At 39.2% G+C, this 8,980-nt stretch overlaps 1 non-coding gene across 1 annotated transcript; it reads left to right on the top strand.

The window, feature by feature from the left end:
* Window positions 1–7,110: 7,110 nt before the first annotated feature.
* On the top strand, window positions 7,111–7,218 carry LOC130971019 (small nucleolar RNA R71). Its single transcript, XR_009082258.1, has one exon. It is a non-coding gene; the product is annotated as a small nucleolar RNA R71 (small nucleolar RNA).
* Window positions 7,219–8,980: the final 1,762 nt, after the last annotated feature.

Below are 8,980 nucleotides of genomic sequence, written 5' to 3'. Positions count from 1 at the left end.
CCCCGCCTGCTAGGAGTTTGAAGCACGTCACAGTCATTCAGTCATTGAATCCTACTCAGAATACCACAGACAAGGTTTAGACCTTCCGGATTCTCTTGAATGCCGCCATCAGTTCTAGCTTATACCACGAAGATTCTGGTTAAGGAATCCAAGAGATATCTACTCAATCTAAGGTAGAACGGAGGTGGTTGTCAGGCACACGTTCATAGTTGAGAATATGATGAGTGTCACGGATCATCACATTCATCCGGGTTAAGAACAAGTGATATCTTAGAATGGAAGCAAGCATGATTGAATAAGAAACAGTAGTAATTGCATTAATCCATCAAGACACAGCAGAGTTCCTCACCCCCAACCATGGGGTTTAGAGACTCATGCCGTGGAAAGTACACAAAGAAACGTGTAAAAATGTCATGAGGTCCAGTTACAATGTCAAAAGATCCTATTAATAGCAAACTAGTAACCTAGGGTGTACAGAAATGAGTAAATGACATAAAAATCCACTTCCGGGCCCACTTGGTGTGTGCTTGGGCTGAGCAATGAAGCATTTTCGTGTAGAGACCTTTTCTGGAGTTAAACGCCAGCTTTCATGCCAGTTTGGGCGTTTAACTCCAAGTTTTATGCCAGTTCCGGCGTTTAACGCTGGAATTTCTGAGGCCGAATTGCTACGCCGATTTGGGCCATCAAATCTTGGGCAAAGTATGAACTATCATATATTGCTGGAAAGCCCAGGATGTCTACTTTCCAATGCCGTTGAGAGCGCGGCAATTGGGCTTCTGTAGCTCCAGAAAATCCACTTCGAGTGCAGGGAGGTCAGAATCCAACAGCATCTGCAGTCCTTTTCAGTCTCTGAATCAGATTTTTGCTCAGAACCTTCAATTTCAGTCAGAAAATACCTGAAATCACAGAAAAACACACAAACTCATAGTAAAGTCCAGAAAAGTGAATTTTAACTAAAAACTAATAAAAATATAATAAAAACTCAACTAAAAGATACTAAAAACATACTAAAAACAATGCCAAAAAGCGTATAAATTATCCGCTCATCACCAATGCACTACCTTTTTGGGCGTTAAACGCCCAACCAGGCACCCTGGCTGGCGTTTAAACGCCAGTCTGTCCTTCTTCACTGGGCGTTTTGAACGCCCAGCTTTTTCTGTGTAATTCCTCTGTTGCATGTTCTGAATCTTCAGTTCCCTGTACTATTGACTTGAAAATAGAACCAAGATCAAATAAACAATGCATGCAAGACACCAAACTTAAAATTGGACACTAGACTCAAACAAGAAACATAAAATCTTTTTTGTTTTTATGGTTTTGTAATTTTTTTGTGCTTTTTCGAAAATTATATGAAAATAGAAAATAAAGGTTTCAGAATTCTTAATTTGGATTCCAGGAATCATTGTAATGCTAGTCTAAGACTCCGGTCCAGGAATTAGACATGGCTTCACAGCCAGCCAAGCTTTCAAAGAAAGCTTCGGTCCAAAACACTAGACATGGCAAATGCCAGCCAAGCCTTAGCAGATCATTACTCCAATAGCAAGATTGATAGAAATCAACAAGCTCTTGTGATGATAGGTTGAAACCTCGGTCCAACAAGATTAGACATGGCTTCTCAGCCAGCCAGACTTCAACAGGTCATCATGAAACTCTAGAACTCATTCTTAAGAACTCTGAAAAAAAAATACCTAATCTAAGCAACAAGATGAACCGTCAGTTGTCCAAACTCGAAACAATCCCCGGCAACGGCGCCAAAAACTTGGTGCACGAAATTGTGATCATCAATGGCGCCATCAACATGGTACGCTCATTGCAATCTCAACTCTCTATCACAACTCCACACAACTAACCAGCAAGTGCACTGGGTCGTCCAAGTAATAAACCTTACACGAGTAAGGGTCGATCCCACGGAGATTGTTGGTATGAAGCAAGCTATGGTCACCTTGTAAATCTTAGTCAGGTAGACTCAAATGGATACAGATGATGAATAAAACATAAAGATAAAGATAGAGATATTTATGTATATCATTGGTGAGAGCTTCAGATAAGCGTATGAAGATGCTATCCCTTCCGTCTCTTTGCTTTCCTACTGTCTTCATCCAATCCTCTTACTCCTTTCCATGGCAAGCTTATGCAAGGGTTTCACCGTTGTCAGTGGCTACCTCCCATCCTCTCATTGGAAATGTTCAACGCACCCTGTCACGGCACGGCTATCCATCTGTCGGTTCTCAATCAGGCCGGAATAGAATCCAGTGATTCTTTTGCGTCTATCACTAACGCCCCGCCTTCAGGAGTTTGAAGCACGTCACAGTCATTCAATCATTGAATCCTACTCAGAATACCACAGACAAGGTTAGACCTTCCGGATTCTCTTGAATGCCGCCATCAGTTCTTGCCTATACCACGAAGACTCTGATCTCACGGAATGGCTGGCTCATTTGTCAGGCGAGCACTCAGTTGTCAGGCGATCAACCATGCATCGTGTATCAGGAATCCAAGAGATATTCACCCAATCTAAGGTAGAACGGAGGTGGTTGTCAGTCACACGTTCATAGGTGAGAATGATGATGAGTGTCACGGATCATCACATTCATCAAGTTGAAGAACAAGTGATATCTTGGAACAAGAACAAGCGGAATTGAATAGAAGAACAATAGTAATTGCATTAATACTCGAGGTACAGCAGAGCTCCACACCTTAATCTATGGTGTGTAGAAACTCCACCGTTGAAAATACATAAGAACAAGGTCTAGGAATGGCCGTGAGGCCAGCCTCCCAAAGTGATCAAAAGATCTAAAGATCAAAAGATTCCAAAGATCAGAAGATGAAAATACAATAGTAAAAGGTCCTACTTATAGAGAACTAGTAGCCTAGGGTGTACAGAGATGAGTAAATGACATAAAAATCCACTTCCGGGCCCACTTGGTGTGTGCTTGGGCTGAGCATTGAAGCATTTTCGTGTAGAGACTCTTCTTGGAGTTAAACGCCAGCTTTTATGCCAGTTTGGGCGTTTAACTCCCATTTAGGTGCCAGTTCCGGCGTTTAACGCTGGGAATTCTGAAGGTGACTTTGAACGCCGGTTTGGGCCATCAAATCTTGGGCAAAGTATAGACTATCATATATTGCTGGAAAGCCCAGGATGTCTACTTTCCAAAGCCGTTGAGAGCGCGCCAATTGGGCTTCTGTAGCTCCAGAAAATCCACTTCGAGTGCAGGGAGGTCAGAATCCAACAGCATCTGCAGTCCTTTTCAGTCTCTGGATCAGATTTTTGCTCAGGTCCCTCAATTTCAGCCAGAAAATACCTGAAATCACAGAAAAACACACAAACTCATAGTAAAGTCCAGAAAAGTGAATTTTAACTAAAAACTAATAAAAATATACTAAAAACTAACTAGATCATACTAAAAACATACTAAAAATAATGCCAAAAAGCGTACAATTTATCCGCTCATCAGCTCCTCTATGTCTCTTCCTTGCCTTTGTTGCTCTTCCCTCATAGCTCTTTGATCTTCTCTAATCTCATTGAGAATGATGGAGTGCTCTTGGTGTTCCACCCTTAATTGGTTCATATTATGACTCAATCCTTCTAGCGAAGTGTTGAGTTGTTCCCAATAATTATTTGGAGGAAAATGTATCCCTTGAGGCATCTCAGGGATTTCTTGATGATGAGCTTCCTCATGCATCTCTTGAGATCCATGAATGGGCTCTCTTGTTTGCTCCATCCTCTTCTTAGTGATGGGCTTGTCCTCTTCAATGAGGATGTCTCCGTCTATGACAACTCCAGCTAAGTTGCATAGATGGCAAATAAGATGAAGAAAAGCTAGCCTTGCCAAGGTGGAGGGCTATTCGGCTACTTTGTAGAGTTCTAGAGAGATGACTTCATGAACTTCTACTTCCTCTCCAATCATGATGCTATGGATCATGATGGCCCGATCCACAATTACTTCGGATCGGTTGCTAGTGGGGATGATGAGCGTTGGATGAACTCTAACCATCCTCTAGCCACAGGCTTAAGGTCCAGTCTTCTCAATTGAACCGGCTTGCCTTTTGAGTCTCTTTTCCATTGAGCTCCTTCCACACATATGTCCATGAGGACTTGGTCCAACCTTTGATCAAAGCTGACCCTTCTAGTGTAGGGGCATGCGTCTTCTTGTATCATAGGCAAGTTGAACGCCAACCTTACGTTCTCCGGACTGAAATCTAAGCATTTCCCCCAAATCATTATAAGCCAATTCCTTGGGTTTGGGTTCATGCTTTGATCATGGTTTCTAGTGATCCATGCGCTTGCATAGAACTCTTGAACCGTTAAGATTCTGACTTGTTGAATAGGATTAGAGAGAACTTCCCATCCTCTTCTTCTAATCTCTTGTTGGATCTCCGGATATTCGCCCTTTTTGAGCTTAAAAGGGACCTCATGGATCACCTTTTTCTTGGCCACAACTTCATAGAAGTGGTCTTGATGGGCTTTTGAGATGAATCTCTCCATCTCTCATGACTCAGAGGTGGAAGCAATTGCCTTCCCTTTCCTCTTTTTTGAGGTTTCTCTGGCCTTAGGTGCCATCAATGGTTATGGAAAAACAAAAAAGATATGATTTTACCACACCAAACTTAGAATGTTGCTCGCCCTCGAGCAAAAGAAGAAAGAATAGAAGAAGAAGAAGAAGATATGAAGGAGAGGCAGAGAGGTGTGGGTTTCAGCTAAGAGGGAGAAGAGAGGGTAGTGTTGTGTGAAAATGAAGAAGGATGGAAGGGTTTATATAGTGGAGGGAGAGGGGTTTGGGTTCAGTCATTTAGGGTGGGTTTGGGTGGGAAAGAGATTTTGAATTTGAAGGTAGGTGGGGTTTTGGGGAAGAGAGATTGAGGTGATTGGTGAAGGGTATAGTGTTATTGGATTGTGTGAAGAAGAAAGAAGTGGGGTAGGTGGGGATCCTGTGGGGTCCACAGATCCTGAGGTGATCCTGTGGGGTCCACAGATCTTGAGGTGTCAAGGATTTCTCATTCCTGCACCTTTTAGGCGTGTAAAACGCCCTCTGTATGCAATCCTGGCGTTTAACGCCATACTGATACTTGTTTCTGGCATTAAACGCCCAAATGTAGCCTGTTTCTGGCGTTTAACACTAGCCTGATGCTTGTTTCTGGCGTTAAACGCCAGCTTGGTGCTTGTTTCTGGCGTTAAACGCCAAACAGAAGCTTGTTTCTGGCTTTTAAATGCCAGACAGCTCTTCCTCCGGGGTGTGCTTTTTCTTCTACTGTTTTTTATTTTGTTTTTAATTTTTGCAATTATTTTGTGACTTCACATGATCATAAACCTAATAAAACATAAAAGAACAATAGAAATATAGATAAATAAAAATTGGGTTGCCTCCCAATAAGCGCTTCTTTAATGTCAATAGCTTGACAGTGAGCTCTCATGGAGCTTTAAAGATGTTCAGAGCATTGTTAGGACCTCCCAACACCAAACTTAGAGTTTGAATGTGGGGGTTCAACACCAAACTTAGAGTTTGGTTGTGTCCTCCCAACACCAAACTTAGAGTTTGATTGTGGGGGCTTTGTTTGACTCTGTATTGAGAGAAGCTTTTCATGCTTCCTCTCCATGGTTGCAGAGGAAGATCCTTGAGCTTTAAACACAAGGTAGTCCCCATTCAATTGAAGGACTAGTTTTCCTCTGTCAACATCAATCACAGCTCCTGCTGTGACTAGGAAGGGTCTTTCAAGGATGATGCATTCATCCACATCCTTTCCAGTGTCTAGGATTATGAAATCAGTAGGGATGTAAAGGCCTTTAACCTTCACTAACACGTCCTCTACCAATCCATAAGCTTATTTTATTGACTTGTCTGCCATCTCTAATGAGATTCTTGCAGCTTGTACCTTAAAGATCCCCAGTTTCTCCATTACAAAGAGTGGCATAAGATTTATACCTGACCCCAGGTCACACAGAGCCTTCTCAAAGGTCATGGTGCCTATGGTACATGGTATTAAGAATTTACCAGGATCTTGTTTCTTTTGAGGTAAAGTTTGCTGAACCCATGTATTTAGTTCACTAATGAGCAAGGGAGGTTCATCTTCTCAAGTCTCATTACCAAACAACTTGGCATTCAGCTTCATGATGGCTCCTAGATATTGAGCAACTTGCTCTTCAGTTACATATTCATCCTCTTCAGAGAAAGAATAGTTCTCAGAGCTCATGAATGGCAAAAGGAAGTTTAATGGAATCTCTATGGTCTCTATATGAGCCTCAGATTCCTTTAGGTCCTCAATAGGAAACTCCTTTCTGTCTGGGAGACGTCCCATGAGGTCTTCCTCATTGGGATTCACGTCCTACCCTTCCTCTTTGGATTCAGCCATTTTGATAATATCAATAACCTTGCACTCACTTTTTGGATTCTCTTCTGTATTGCTTGGGAGAGTACTAGGAGGAGTTTCAGTGATTTTCTTACTCAGCTGACCCACTTGTGCCTCCAAGTTTCTAATGGAGGACCTTGTTTCATTCATGAAACTTAAAGTGGCCTTAGACAAATCAGAGACTATGTTTGCTAAGCTAGAGGGGCTCTACTTAGAATTCTCTGTCTGTTGCTGAGAAGATGATGGAAAAGGCTTGCTATTGCTAAACCTATTTCTTCCACCATTATTAAAGCCTTGTTGAGGCTTTTGTTGATCCTTCCATGAGAAATTTGGATGATTTCTCCATGAGGGATTATAGGTGTTTCCATAGGCTTCACCCATGTAATTTACCTCTGCCATTGCAGGGTTCTCAGGATCATAAGCTTCTTCTTCAGAAGATGCTTCTTTAGTACTGTTGGATGCATTTTGCAATCCATTCAGACTCTGAGATATTATATTGACTTGTTGGGTCAATATTTTGTTCTGGGCCAGTATGGCATTCAGAGCATTAATTTCAAGAACTCCCTTCTTCTAAGGCATCCCATTAATCACAAGATTCCTCTAAGAGGTGTACATGAATTGGTTATTTGCAACCATGTCAATGAGTTCTTGAGCTTCTGTAGGCATTTTCTTTAGGTGAATGGATCCACCTACAGAATGGTCCAGTGACATCTTAGAGAACTCAGATAGACCATCATAGAATATATCCAAAATGGTCCACTCTGAAAGCATGTCAGAAGGACACCTTTTGGTCAACTGCTTGTATCTTTCCCAAGCTTCATAGAGGGATTCACCATCTTTTTGCCTGAAGGTATGAACATCCACTCTAAGCTTGCTCAGCTTTTGAGGAGGAAAGAACTTGGCCAAGAAGGTCGTGACCAGCTTATCCCAAGAGTCCAGGCTATCTTTAGGTTGTGAGTCCAACATGTTCTAGCTCTGTCTCTTATAGCAAAAGGGAAAAGTATGAGCCTATAGACTTCAGGATCTACTCCATTAGTCTTAACAGTATCACAGATCTGTAAGAACTCAGTTAAAAATTGATAGGGATCTTCTGATGGAAGTCCATGAAACTTGCAGTTCTATTGCATTAGAGCAACTAGTTGAGGCTTCAGCTCAAAATTGTTTGCTTCAGTGGCAGGGATTGAGATGCTTCTTCCATAAAAATTGGAAGTAGGTGTAGTATAATCACCAAGCATCCTCCTTGCATTATTGTTGTTGTTATTATTTTCGGCTGCCATCTCCTCTTCTTTTTCGAAAAATTCTGTAAGGTTTTCTCTGGATTGTTGTATTTTAGCTTCTCTTAGTTTCTTCTTCAGAGTCCTTTCAGGTTTAGGATCTACTTCAACAAGAATGTTCTTGTCCTTGCTCCTGCTCATATGAAAAAGAAGGGAACAGAAAATAATAATAGGGATCCTCTTTACCACAGTAGAGAGATTCCTTTATGTGAGTAGAAGAAAATAAGAAGAAAATCCGAACACAGGTAGAGGGGAGAAGAGGGTTCGAATTTTGAGTAGAAGATAAGTGTTAGTAGATAAATAAATAAATAGAAGAAGATGAGAGAGAGGAGTTTTCGAAAATTAACTAATATAAAAGAAAAATATTTTTGTTTTTATTTTAAATTAAAGTTAAAATTCAAATTTATAAAAAGGAATAAAATTAAAATTTAAAACAATTAGTTAAATAAAAATATTTTTGGAAAAGAGGGAGGTGATTTTCGAAAATTAGAGAGAGGAAAGTAGTTAGGTGGATTTAAAAAAGATAAGAAATAGTAAAACAAACAAAAAGTCAATTAGTTAGTTGAAAAAGATTTGAAAATCAATTTTGAAAAGATAAGGAGTTAGAAAAGATTTTTGAAATTGATTTTGAAAAAAATATATGATTGAAAAGATATGATTGAGATTTGTTTTGAAAAAGATTTGAAAAGGAAATTAAAAAGATTTGATTTTTAAAATTAAAATGGATTACTTGACTAACAAGAAACTAAAAGATATGATTCTAGAATTTAAAGATTGAACCTTTCTTAACAAGAAAGTAACAAACTTCAAATTTTTTAATCAATCACATTAATTGTTAGTAAAGTTTTTGAAAATTATGAAATAAAATTAAGAAAAAGATTTTGAAAATCAATTTTAAAAAAAATTCAAAAATATTAAAGAGAAAAATGAAAAAGATTTGATTTTGAAAAAATTTTTGAAAAGATAGGATTTTTGAAATTGAAATCTTGACTTGACTAACAAGAAACAATTTATTTTTAAAAAGTTTTACTAAGTCATCCCAAAGATTTCAAAAATTATGAGTAAAATAAGGAAAATATATTTTTTTATTTTTTGAATTTTTAATGAAAGAGAGAGAGAAAAACAACTAAATGACTCAAAAAATAAAAATTATGAATCAAAACACATGATGCATGCAAGAACACTATGAATGTCAAGATGAACACCAAGAACACTTTGAGGATTATGATGAACATCAAGACTTATTTTTGAAAATTTTCAAGAAAAGAAAAACATGCAAGACACCAAACTTAGAAATTTTCAATGCTTAGACACTATGAATGCAAAAATGCATATGAAAAATAACAAAAAAAAACACAAAA

This window comes from Arachis stenosperma, chromosome 3, assembly GCF_014773155.1.
Source record: "Arachis stenosperma cultivar V10309 chromosome 3, arast.V10309.gnm1.PFL2, whole genome shotgun sequence".
Classification (NCBI taxonomy): Eukaryota; Viridiplantae; Streptophyta; class Magnoliopsida; order Fabales; family Fabaceae; genus Arachis; species Arachis stenosperma.
Note: the sequence above shows the minus strand (reverse complement) of the source record. Positions and strands in the feature narration are given on the sequence as shown.